The sequence below is a fragment of the Astatotilapia calliptera genome, chromosome 3 (genome assembly GCF_900246225.1).
Source record: "Astatotilapia calliptera chromosome 3, fAstCal1.2, whole genome shotgun sequence".
In the NCBI taxonomy this organism is placed as follows: Eukaryota; Metazoa; Chordata; class Actinopteri; order Cichliformes; family Cichlidae; genus Astatotilapia; species Astatotilapia calliptera.
In genome coordinates this window covers 39,522,607-39,536,684 of record NC_039304.1, presented here as the reverse complement: position 1 = coordinate 39,536,684, position 14,078 = coordinate 39,522,607, and the positions used below count along the sequence as shown (strand labels likewise).

The 14,078-nt window shown below is 38.6% G+C and overlaps 1 pseudogene; it reads left to right on the top strand.

The window, feature by feature from the left end:
• Positions 1–3,856: 3,856 nt before the first annotated feature.
• Positions 3,857–6,916, top strand: LOC113014629 (Fc receptor-like protein 5; annotated as a pseudogene).
• Positions 6,917–14,078: the final 7,162 nt, after the last annotated feature.

Genomic DNA, 14,078 nt, shown 5'->3' with positions numbered 1-14,078 from the left:
AGATGAAAACAAAGAGCTTTCAATTCAATTTTAACAACAACAGTTGCCTCAAGGCGCTTTATATTGTAAGATAGACCCTACAATCATACATACAGATGTATGATGCAAGTGTTCAGTCATAAACTGAAAACTCATGAATATGTATAATTGAGGCTGGGTATTTTCTGACTCCCATCTCCAGAACCAGCACAGAGTCCCTCCTAAAGCTCTGGCTCTGTAAAGCCAGAGTTGGACATGAGCCACATTTACATTTTGCTGCCATCTGCTGGTGAAACTGGTAGCACAGTAGCTGTTTTATAAATGCCAACAGTTTAACCTCCTTAACATTTCCACTGCTGTCAGTATAAAATGTGGTGAATACCTGGTCCTCTTTAGAATCCCTGTTCTTCCATTTATCCAATCACAGCCAGTTTTACTCACTAAATAATGAAGCTCAGGGAGAAAATGCAAACTCCACACAGAAAGGCCAGAAAGGTAGATTTAAAATCAGGTCATACTTCCTGTGAGGCAACAGTGCTAAGCACCGCACCACCACGGTGACCTATGCAGATAACTGCATTCTTTACCTTCGCACCAAACAGGTTAAAAGCAGCGTCAGGCTGTAAGCAGGTGAGTCTCACGGAAAATGCTGTGAACACTTGTGTACATGGTATATTTTTGTCTTTTATTCGCCCCTCTTAGGTAGAGGGGCAATCAATTAGCAGTCTAGCATCCACAGTTAAAGATGTCATGTTTAGATTTTGTGTGATGTAAATATGGAAAATTTTAATTCTGCTCCAATCATATGGGTAAACATAATAAAGTAGGCCATTTTAGTATGCAACAGTCATAGGTCACAGGTCAGACATCAGCATAATGTAATAACGTCATAAAACTGGATGTTTCCATTTCATTATTGCTCTTCAAAGGGAGTTGTGCTCTGAGTGCTCTTGTTATTATTTCACATGTACAGTTCAGATGCTTGGTGATTGGGTTTCATTATACCCCAAAAAGACAAAGTTAATACAAACATTTTAAATGAGAGAAACAAGCGGTTTTGAGAACTAAGTGGGCCCATAAAAGAGGGGAAATGAACAGAATTCTACTTAAAAATTCTTAACAAAATATCATAACTCAAAAAAATGACCGGCCCAAATGACAGGCAGCTCCACTTACACAGCCAAGCAGTGTTGTTTGGCTCACAAACACTGACCCCATTATGTGAACCTTTGAAAATCAACTGCAACAAAATAATTTTTTATTATTAGTCCTTTATTTATCCTGGTAAAAAATCATCATGGGAAAAAAAGTCATAAATGTGATAGAAAATCAACATTTTTAACTGCGTAGTGGACTCCATGGACCCTGTTTTGGAGAAAGTCCTAAGTGGACACAAGATGAACTGAACTGTACAGGCTTTCACTCTGGCTTGGGTCTAAGAAAGGGTTTATGCTTCTATAGTAAATCTTTGCTGTAGGTATGTCACAGCTGTATGCCCTTGAAATATAACTATACGTCCTACTGACGCAGTCCACTGAGATTGTTATTGCCATGTTACCTTCTTCTTTAGTTCAGTTCAAATATTGTTGCCTCTGAAAAATAAACCAATAGAAAAATTATACACAACTTTTGACTCTAGATTTCTTATCAGTTTTCAGGAAGACTTTATTATGATCCATGATCATGTCCCATATTTGTTTACATCTATAGCTCCTCCCATTAGTGTGTGGTTTTGTGTGCAACCCTGTTTGCTGTTTGTTGTTAGATGAGAGCAATAGTCTTTGTAAATCATGAACTGCAAACACTCGACCACATTTTTGGGATTGGTTCAAATGCAACAATCCAACATTCATATTGTTCTTGACCAAAACAAATTTAAAAACCATTTTATCTGGTGATACTCCCATATGTAAGAAAACTGCAAGGTCACCACATCAGTGCTGTGAAAGTTAACAGTCTGGAGAACCTTCTTTCCTTAGTTCTCGTTTGCTCCACATGTTATTACTGTGATGTGATTTCAGAGTTCAACCTCACAACTAAAATGTGCAGTTTGCATTTTCTGCACTCACATGGACTCCAGTCCACCAGCACCACCTGTGGCAAACTGTCATAGCTTACAACCAGATTAACTTGTAACGCATCTGAACCTGGCTCTGTCACCACATTTTAATACCCATGTCATGCACAATACATTTGTAACTTTCATTCTTGTTTCTTACAAATGAACTATTAAATAGTGATTTATTCAGTTATCTCACACCATTTGGAACATGATGTTTTAGAGAGTAATATTTTGCTTGTTCTGTTGGCATAGACTGCTTTTGTTTTTGCTTAGGAAATAAATTTAATTATTTAAATGCCTCTGAAATGATGAGGTGGTGTATTTTATGTTTCATTTGTGTAACTATAGTCACCTGGGCCACTGGAACACTTTGGGCAAATATAGATGATTAATCAGCACAGCTGGAGAGAATTGCTAGTTACACACTGGAAAGCTATGATTACAAGGCTTGATGCAGAGTTTGCTGTACGTTTTTGTTCTTGACAGGTTAAACCACAATAAATAGCGATAGCATACACATGTGGTGTGGATGTAGTTATCTGCCTCGTAAAACTCCAGCGACTTTCCTGCAGTTTGACATCTAATGTGATCTTGTGAATTTCGTGAGTCCAGGCAACTAACCACTCTTACTAGATTGTATGATGTCATCTCAACAAGAAGAAAATAAGTTGCTGATTTTCATGCAGATGCTACATGATTTAATTATGTTCACCATAGAAACATGAAATTATTTAGTTCAAATTACAAGTTTGAATCTTGTACATGTAACAATCACCCAGTTTCATTTTTTTGAGTGTGTCTGTATGAACTCAGTTAATTTAACAAACACGGATACAGCAATCAGTGATTAGAGAACAACTAGAGACAAAGTAAATGAGTAGAGATTGTGATTGGATATAAGAACGACGTTTTGCAACTGTGGACTTGTTTGTTTGTTTTTAAATTTTGAGCTTGTGTGATCATAATGAAGGTCCTCACATAGTTTAGCTTGCAAGTGAGAAAACAGCTCTTCTACTCAAGTTTAAACTGAAGTGACAAACATGCTGATTGTAATTCATCATCTTTTTGAAAGTAAAAGTTAATAAATGATTCAATGCTTCTCAGTGCTTCCTCATAACTCTATAAACTCACTGAGATGTCTTTCAGGAGCACACAAAACACATGAAACATAGTTTCAGTCTTTGAGTTACAAAGCCTGATTTTAAACCATCATATATTTTCTTTTGAGTCACAGTTATCAGCTTGGATATGTTTTTGTTGTTTTTTTTCAAAATCAGGATTTGCAGCAGTGATTACTGAAGCTTTGTTTTAAACAGATATTTACCATTTACAGCCCAGTTTGATCTTAAGTGGGCTGAACCACTATGACTGTTGTGTAATAACCTGCATGGAAATTAAGCCCATGCTACCACGTAATCAGTAACATTCATTGTACACTAACCATTAACTAAGGTACCCAGCACACATACTTAAAAGTTAAGAACAAGTGTCCCATCTTCCCATGTGCTTTGGAGTTTGTACGTGCTTTGTCTCTAGGGGCCACTGTAGAATTGACGGAGAAGGCGTATAAGTTCATGCACTGCACTGGCCCCTCGAGTGAAAATACCAGGTAATAAAAAACTGCCTAGTGTCTGTGTACATATCTGTGTGTGACACAAGGAAACTTTATAGACAAGTTGTCTGTATTCTTAAATACTTACAGAGACCAGTTGCTAGATTTTTGCAAGACGACTGTTGTACTATTCATGTCTGATTCTAGCTGCTCGACTGTCCTGGGTCTTCTTCTTTTTGTTTGTTTGTTTCATGGTGCTCTAGATGTTGAAAGGTCTGGACTGCAAACTGCAGGCAGGTGAGTTCAGCATTCAAATGCTATGTTGACCTAAACTGACAGTATTGACAGTATCTTACCAGATGTGTAAACTCTCAACTCCATAGATGCTAATACAGATTTAAAGGTTTTATTGATATAATTCCCACAAGAGGAGATAACCTACTGGATTTGTTGGACACAACCTGTAAAGAAGCACATAAGGCCTCTCACTTCCCCCACCTGGGTCTCTGATCACAGAACCGTCGTGCTGAGACTTGTAAACACACCCAGAGTGAGAGTCACCAGACTAACACAGAAGCAGATACATGTGTGGCCAGAGGGGGGCGCCTATGCTCTGAAGGACTGGTTCAGCACTACAAACTGTGACATCTTCAAACAAGCGGCCACCTGCAATAACCACAGACACTGAGAAATACACTGAGGTTGTCACAGGATACATCGCAAAAAGCACTGATGATCTCAGGAGGAAATATTAGTCCAGTGTCCACGAGAAAAACTTTAGCTGAGTGACAAATTAGGGTGGAGGTCCATCGATGGCTGGGACCTTTGATGGAGCAGTGTGCAGTCCACCAGCATCAATCAAATCCCCCAAATATTCCACAGATGGAATTAAAAACTCACATTTTTCTTTACAGACTCTCAACCATCCTGCTCTCTGCCTTTTCTCCCTTTTTGTCCTCCCCTCTCAGACTTTGTGGCGTCACCCAGGTTAAACGTTACAGTGAATAAAAGGCATAAACTGATCCGTATCATATTATAGCAATATTCAAGTACAAAAGTACAACCCTTTAAAGCATAATAAAGGAAGGTCACATGGAGTCTGATCATCTCTGTGCTATTTTAAATTAGATCAGCTGTCATAATGGCAACAAGAAAACCACAAAGCAGTATATGTAGCCTTGAACACAGAGGGAAGTTGATTTAACTGCTGTGTCTGAGCTCAGCCAAGATGAACCCAGCATCTCTTCAGCAGCTGCTCTGTAAGTTCAATCTTTCACTTCCAAATGCAGTTAACTGTTTTTATAGTATATCAGCTGAGTTATACAAGGGTGGTGACATATGTTGTGAGACAGAGTACTGTGCAAAAGTCTTGAGCCACAGTTTTAAGCGTTAAGCTATTTAACACTGACTTATGAATCACAGATGAACCAGTGTTGTTTGTACATAAAACCGAGAAATCAGGAAAGAACATATTTTAAAGTGTGTATTTTTAATTTGTATCTTGAGGAATTAAGGCTTAAAATTATAAACATTTTTACAGGTGTGGCCTGTTTAATTCACAGGCAGATGTTGACACAGGGGGCTGTACCTGCTAGCTGTCTGCTGCCGTTCACCTCAGCTATCCCAGAAGTGGAAAATTGAACCTCTTTTATTTGTCTGTTACTGACACTGATAAGCAGCTGTCTGTGTCTCTGTGACACATTCATGCAGTTTAAGATATAGTTTTATAACCTATCTGATAATGTAACACAAAAACAAAAACAGACAAATGAACAGCTGGGAAAAAAAACATGGCAGGAGTTAAATGTAATAAAGTGTGTTACAAGGTCCCTGCTGACAGGAGAGATCGACAATATTTGAATGTTCTGTAAAAAGTCCCCTAAAGGGGAGACGTGGTACCAGAAGGAGCTTTGCTGTAATGTGAACCAGCTGAAAACTCAGATTGACTGATATCATTTCTCTTTAGGTCTGAACTTACTGCTGTGCTGCACAACAAACCAAGGTCAGTGACCTCATCGTGATAATCCAAAACATCTGAAAGAGTCTTAAATAGACATTTTCTGCATCTTATTTTTAATGCTGTCTGCCACGTATAAACTTTCAATAAAGCTTGTCTCTAAAAACTGAGGCATTAAATCCAAAACCACCTTTTTTGGTGTTTTTAATAACATTAATTATAACTGTGCATCTGAGAGCACTGAACCTGGACCAGCCAGGATCTGACTGCATACTTGGCTACTGTCTTTACTATCAGTATTAGTACCTAATTATTCAATGTAAAGTGAGGAATACTAAAAACACGTGATGTAATTCTGCAATATATGTTTTATTTTGGGTGGCTGTGTTACTGTTGTTGAAACAGTAAAAGATTATGAAACTCAGTTGGTCGTTCTCTTTTGAAAATTGATTCACATCATATCCTCTTCCTGACAGCTCGTCTGACTGTGAGTCCCAGCAGCTCTCAGTTCTTTAAAGGAGACTTTGTGTCTCTGAGCTGTGAGGAGGACGACAGCTCTGCTGGATGGACTCTGAGGAGAAACACAAGCAAACAACAGAGGACTCAGTGTAGAGCTGACTGGGGAACATCAGCTGGTTCGTCCTGTAACATCAGCTACATCTACCCATGGGACAGTGGAGTTTACTGGTGTGAGTCCAGAGAGGGTCCCATCAGTAACATGGTTAACCTGACAGTCACTGGTAAGCTGAGTGTGTGGAGTTAGTGTTGATGAAGCTGTGTGTAAATGGATGAAATGCTGTAGTTTGTCTCTGTGTTGAGGTGGATCAGTGATCCTGCAGAGTCCTGTCCTCCCTGTGATGGAGGGAGATGACGTCACTCTGCTCTGTAAAACAAAGACCACTCCCTCCAACCTCCCAGCTGCTTTCTATAAAGATGGCTCCCTCATCAGGAAGCAGCCTACAGGTCACATGACCATCCAGCATGTTTCCAGGTCTGATGAAGGCCTCTACAAGTGTGACATCAGCGGTCATGGAGAGTCTCCATCCAGCTGGATCACTGTCACAGGTGAGGAGCTTCAATCTGATTTCACCTCTAATTTCATCCACATATTCACCTGATTAGGTGGGATTCTCTCTGCAGAAAAACCTACAACCACACCCCCACCAACCACCTCAGCTCCCCCTCTTCCTCAGTACTGTTCCCTGACCACCACCACCACCAGGTGGAGTACCACCTGGTGGTGGTGGTGGTCTGTCCATACTTCATCTCCACTCTCCTGATGGTGTCTTTATATCGACGCAGAGCCAAAGGTAACACTCTGAATCATTCTCTAATCAATCAATATGCTGATCGTCTTTTTATCTGAACTTTTCCTGTGTTAGCAGCTGTTATAATTTTCTAACATTTACAGGAAACTACATGCATGTCTGTGGTAAAGATCCCACCCAACCAGGCTGAGCAGGGATTGGATAATGTCAATGAAGCTGTCACTATAGAGCATCACTTCTGAAGCAGAGCTCATCAGCTTCATATTGATAAAACCTTATTCCTGCTGTGAGGAGGATATACACCATGTGCTGCCTATGTATCACTGTAGTTCTGTGCAATAAGTAATGTACAAGGCAGTTAGTTTACTTCTAAACCAAACCTGCAGTTGTTTTCAGATCATATTGGAAAAGATAACACATTTTCTGAGCAACTATCGTACCCTTTGACTGCAGATTTATTTATTTCTCATTTTAGGAAGACATTCTTTGTTTGCTGTCTCAGTGTCTCACTCATGTCTGAATAATGAGCTTCAGATTAAAAGATTTTAAAGGCAGACTGTTAGCAGGGCCACATAAAGACTCTTTTTTAAACTTGAATGCTGTGCCATGTGCATGAAAGATAACACGTACAATATAAAACTGATTTCATTAAAGAACCACTTAAAGAAAATGTTCTTTATTGGTGGTTACAGGTTGGTAGAGAGAATTTGTAGAACAGTGTTGAAGCTACAAAGTATTAAAAGGTGCATTAACACACTGTTTGACTCTAAACCTGAGGTTTAGTGATAATTCGAAACAATGTACAATGACACCAGAATTTACTATCCAATCAAATTTGTGTCTAGTTTATACTTTACAGCTACTCTTACACTAAATAGATGCTGTAAATCCCAGAAAAAAATAATGTTGTTCCCTGATCAAACACGAAATACATCTCTGTTTGGATAATGGCCCAAAATATGTATTTTTTTAAAGGTCATTCATCATAACAGAATGAAATACATGTATCATCCATCATTAATCAAGACAACTGGTTTAATGATGAGAAAACTTGAAAGAACTTTACACTATTTTTTCAGATAGAGAAACTAATGTATTTGAAGATTAGACTCTGATGACTCATCATGGCAGAAAGGGATCCCAGTGGTGATAGGATTTAGGTCAAGAGCCCCATGAGTCTAAGGAGGTGGTGCCGGTGGTGTTGAAGATGAAGTGGGGGCTTGGATGGAGGTCTGGCTGATATCTCAGTGAGGCGGAGATGGGGAGGAGGTGGGTTGTACAAATCAGAATCTTACAGTATGAATGATGGAGAGCAGAAATTTAAACTATGAAAAGTGGAGGCTGATTAGTCCAAAGAAAGCAGGCAAGAAGATGATTGGACTAGAGCAGAGGTCACCAACACGGTGCCCGCGGGCACCAGGTCGCCCGCAAGGACCACATGAATCGCCCGCGTGCCTGTTCTAAAAATAGCTCACCATAACAACTTACCAGTAAGCTGCATCTATTTTCATTTTTTTTTAAATTAATTTATTTATTATCTATTTTTTTAATCACAATTGCATTGGTGTTAATTTGTTAGAGATAATATATATATAAAAAAATGTTTATTATTAAATATTAGATCATGAGCTAATATTTAGTGCTAGCTGGTCTCCACGGAAACAGTTGCCGTGAAGACCAGCAAAGGCAAAGGTGAGGAGATGAGGAAAACATGGCGGAAAAAAGGAAGAAAACATATAATTTTCACAGTGAATGGGAGGAAGAGTTCTTTTTTACCACTGTGAAAGATTCATGCGTGTGTCTCATTTGCGGGGCAACTGTGGCAACGGCAAAGTGGCACAACGTGGAGAGACATTTCCGAACGTGTCACACAAGCTACCATGCTAACTACCCAAAGGGCAGCACACTGCGAGCGGAAAAGGCCCGCGAATTAAAGGCAGGTTTGAGCAACAGCAGTCTTTTTTCACGAGACCGGTGAAAAACTCTCAAAAAGCAACCGAAGCCTCATTTAGAGCTTCACATTTCATGATTAAGAAAAAGAAGGCATTTTTAGACGGGGAGGTTTTCAAAGAAGCAATGATGATAATTGCAAAAACTGTGCTTAAAGACGAGAAATATGGAAACGATGTAATCTCCACTCTCTCTGATGTCCAGCTGGGGGCAACTACAATTGTTAGAAGAGTGTCGGCTATGTCCGGGAACTTGGCCGATCAGTTGGATCAGGATCTGGCAAAGTGCAGTTGGTTTAGCATCCAGTGTGACGAGTCCATCGACAGCAGCAGTACAGCACAGCTGATGGTCTTTATCCGGATGGTATTTGATGGTTTCTCCACAAAAGAAGAACTTCTGACACTACTGCCGCTAAAGACAACTACGAAGGGAGTTGACATCTATAACGCGGTGAAGGAGTTTTTCGCGAAGAAAAAGGTACCGTTGGAAAAGCTGGTATCAGTGACTACCGACGGGGCTCCTGCTATGATCGGCCGACATACGGGATTCATCACTCACTGTAAAGGTGACACAAAGTTCCCAAACTTCATGCATTACCACTGCATCATTCACCAGCAGGCGTTATGCGCAAAGGTGATCGGCTTCGAGCACGTCATGACTCCCGTCGTGAAAATCATAAACAGCATCCGCTCCAGAGCTAAACAGCACAGAACATTCAAGGTGCTATTGGAGGAGCTGTCAGCTGAATATGGTGACCTGCTACTACATACGGAAATCCGATGGCTCAGCAGGGGACGGATTTTGCTTCGTTTTTTGTCACTTTTGGGTGAAATCAAGGAGTTCATGCAATCCAAAGGGGAAGACACATCTCTGCTGGAGGACACTGAGTGGACACTTGACCTTGCGTTTTTAACAGACATTACTGGGAAACTGAACCATTTGAACTGTGAGCTGCAAGGCAAAGGTAAGACTGTTGCTGACATGATAAGTGCTTTAAATGGATTTAAAGCCCAGATGAACATTTTCTCTGTGCATTTACAGAGAAAAAAGGTGCTGCACTTTCCCTCTGTGCAGATGGTGCTGAAAGACAAATCTGAGACTTTTGACAAAGTTGCAGAAAAGTACACTCAAGTCATAAACCGACTTGGTCAAGAGTTTGAGAACAGGTTTTGTGACCTTGATCAGCTTGAGCCATGTGTCTCATTTGTTTCCAATCCTTTCATGAATGTGGACACAACATGCATTGCTGAGCAACTAAGTTCAATGTTCAGCTTGGATGCTGGACAGGTGGAAATCGAAATTGTAACATTGCAAAATGACGTCCACCTCAAAGCCTATCTGGGCGCACCAAACTTTTGGTGCCTTGTTGACACAGAAAAGTACAGTGGTGTGTGCACAGCAGCTATGAAGGTTGCCAGCCTGTTTGGTTCAACCTATCTTTGTGAATCAGCCTTTTCTGACATGAACTTCATCAAGAACAAACACAGAACACGCCTCTCTGATGCACATCTGCAAGACTCACTCAGAGTTGCAGTGTCAAGTTATACCCCAGATTACAACACACTGGTGAACAGCATGCAATGCCAGGTTTCCCACTAACAGACAAAGAAAGCCATATTAGATGTTCTCAGTGGCAACATTACAGTGTCAAATGTCAAAGTTGAATTTAATTATTGAAAAACAAATGTGTTTGTTAAGTGTAACATGTGACAATTTGCTTTAAAATGCTGCCAATTTGGTGAAAAGTTCTGTAAAATTTGAAAGTTGATTTTTTGTATGTTACATACATACAAAAATAATGTATGTAACAGTGCATGATTTGTTAAAATTTGTTAGTGGTAAGTGAAGATGTTGTAGAAGTGATCACTTCAAAATGTAAATACTTGCAGAGATATATAGAAATAAAGCGTTGCATATTGATATTTATGTTTCCTACCTTGTTTCCTACTTGCATTCTTTATAATTATGGTGAAAAATAATTAACATAATTAGTGTCCGTACATAGATGAATATCATTAATTATTAATGATAACACATAATTAAGTTAAACTGAGGAAATTTGTTATTTGAGAAGTGTGTGTCAAACTGGTAGCCCTTCACATTAATCGGTACCCAAGAAGTATTATTCTGTATCTGTATTATTTTTTTATTTGTTTTGATTTAAAAATTGTTTCCCCTCTTTTTCATTGTTTAGGAGTAGCGGTGGGCCAAGCAAGGCTGTTTATTCATCTTTAGCTTAAATCTATAGGAAAGAATATGTCAAGTCACACACATGATATTTTAGAGAGTAATATTTTGCTTATGTTATCATGTTCTGTTGGCATAGACTGCTTCTGTTTGTGCTTGGGAAATCAATTCAATTTTAAATGCCTCTAAAATGATGGGGTACTGAATTTTTTTGTTTCATTTGTTTAACTATAGTCACCTGGGACACTGGAACACTTTAGGCAAATATAGATGATTAAGTAAAGACTGTGACTGGATAGAAGAACATGAATGACTGACATATGCCAACTGTGATTTTTGTCTTTTCTCAATTTGTGTGATCACAATGAAGGTCCTCACATAATTTAGCTTCCAGGTGGGAACACAGCTCTTCTAATCAAGTTTAAACTGAAGTAACAAACACACCAAGTCTGGATCTTTTTAAAGGTAAAAATTAATAAATTATTGAATGCTTCTCATTGTTAAATTAGAGGGAGGGAAACATGACTCCCTCCAACGCTATAAACTCACTGAGACATCTTTCAGGAGCAGATTCAGGAGCACACAAAAAAAAAAACACATGAAACATATTTTTGATCTTTGAGTTCCAAAGCCTGACTTTTACAGAGAATCACAAGAAACATTGGAGAGAGAAAAATTACGATGAACTAACAAAAGGTTCATTACAATATAAATAAGGAATAAAGATCATTGAAACAGGCCTCAAACTCCAAATTGTGCTGTACCAAACAAATTCTAAAAAGCTCCACAAGATGGCACTCCAACACAAGGAATGAAATCATACCTGCTCAGGCAGGTCAGCGATCAGGTCCTCCAACTAACCTCTGTGCACCAGGAATACAGCTCCATAACTCCTCTGCTTAACAGTCACACAATTCAATGTTCCTGTTTTTGTATCCAGCTCTGAGGTCAGTTTTAACATTTTGGCAATCAGCCGTTTAATCTGTTTCACACCTACACACATAAATTCATTTGGGATTTTCATAATAAAATTATCTGTGTGTTAGCCATTGTGTTTTTATGTACTCTTTATTAGTTTACTCTAATCTGTATTTGTGACAGAAAGGACCTGAGGCACATAACACTGCAGGCACGTGAATATTTTTATGTACAGTGTGTTCACTCTTGCTTCTACAGCTTTCCAGCAGCCTCCAGTGCAGCACAGCTCAGCGTCCTGCTCAAATAGGGCGGCATGATTACATGATGGAGGTCACCTGTGTGGGTCACCCTGCAGCTGAGCCACAAAGCACCACAGTAAATTAACTTAACTGATAAAACATACCAAAAAAAAAATCTCAAATGCTACTTTTATCAAATCATACTTCAAATTACAAAAATTTGATGCCCTTTTCATTTAAGCACCTCCCACTAACACACCCACTGTTCCCAGCACTGCTGAAGCCACCAGGCTTGAAACAAAACTCCAGCACACAGGAACATAGGTTTACATGGGTTTTCTGTTATTCATGTAATAACTGTTTGTAGATGCAGAGGGTTCATTCACACATCTACTTCCTAAACATTGCAATTTTCTTTGGATTGATTCCAGATCAGACTAAAGCTGCACACACTGATTTGAGAGGTCAGAGTTTTCTTCCTCTCAAGACTCATTTCACTTTGTGATCAATAAAGTTGTTCTTATTGTCTTTCTGCTAAGGACTGAAAAAGAAATACAAAACACTGATACATCATAAAACTTTATTTATAAAAACATGTTTCTAAACAAACAAAAAAAAACACTTGATTTGGGGCAAACAGTCACTATTTCTACTCCTTGTATCTCTCTGTCATTCACTCACATGTATTCTGTGTTGTTTATACTGACTTTCATTCGTCTTCTCACCAGTGCATAACTCCACTTGCTTCCTGCTCTCACTACAGATCACAGTGTTTGCAAAGTCATTTCACAGCAGTCTTCTGAATTTACAATTAACTTGAATTACAGAGAAATAAAAAGGCAGTGCACGCTAGGGCTGCTCGATTATGGCAAAAATGATAATCACAATTATTTTCACTGAAATTGAGATCATGATTATTTGACGATATCTATTTAACCCTTTAAGATCTACCATAGAACCAAGTCCGCCAGAGCTTATATTATTTTTTTATTTACATGCTGTAGTGCCATTTGTGGGAGCATTTCAAGTTGCTATACATCAATACAACTGTTATAGCCCATATTTTAAAAATATGTATGTATTAAGTCCATAGTAACTACATTAATTGCAAAAAAGTGCAATAAACTACAAAAAAAATTAAAATCTTTTGTTTTTTTAACATATAAACAAAAGATTTTCCCTCAAAACTTTAAATACAAAAAAGTTGCAAAAAATAATTTACAACAACAGGAAATTTATTTTGAGTGTCTTCATAGTTTTATTTTGGAGACACAGCAATTTTTATATACTGCAGGAAAAACAAAAAAAACAATCCTATGATGCAAATTTGCAAAGTAAACAGCACGTGCATCAAAATAAACTATTTCCAGCAGTGCAATTCAAGTTCTAAGCATCCCAGAAACTATTCAGAAAAGTCAAACATGACTTATGAAAACACCAGTATAGGCTTTTAAGGCCTACAAGTAAAAGAACTACATTTTCTGCGAAAATGACATCACTTCCCGTTTCGGGCAGGAAATGCGATAGTTTGTGTTGACATCTTTTTCAATGTGGGAAGTGTTACAAACAGCTGATCGGAAGCCTGTTTCTGGAATATTATGTTTTTGTTCCTGCAAGCGCTTTTTATGCAATTTTTGCAAAGCTTTATGTGGAAGGAAACCGTGACTGAGGACAAGCTGATGGCATAAGATGTAAGTACAACTCCTCTGGTTTCATATGGAAAAAAATTTATTGCGCTAGCTTACGTGGTTCAGGTTCTACAGGGATTTAAAAATAGTTACACAAAACGGAGCATGCTGCTCTGACTGGATTTAAAGGGTTAACAATAACAATGTATTGAATAATGACTTTACAAAAATAATATAAAATAGTGTGCAAATACTGATAACAGTGCAAATGTTTGCAATATAAGAAATAAATGAAAAATGTAAACATCTATGTTTAGTGAACTTTGCAGTGTTGCTCT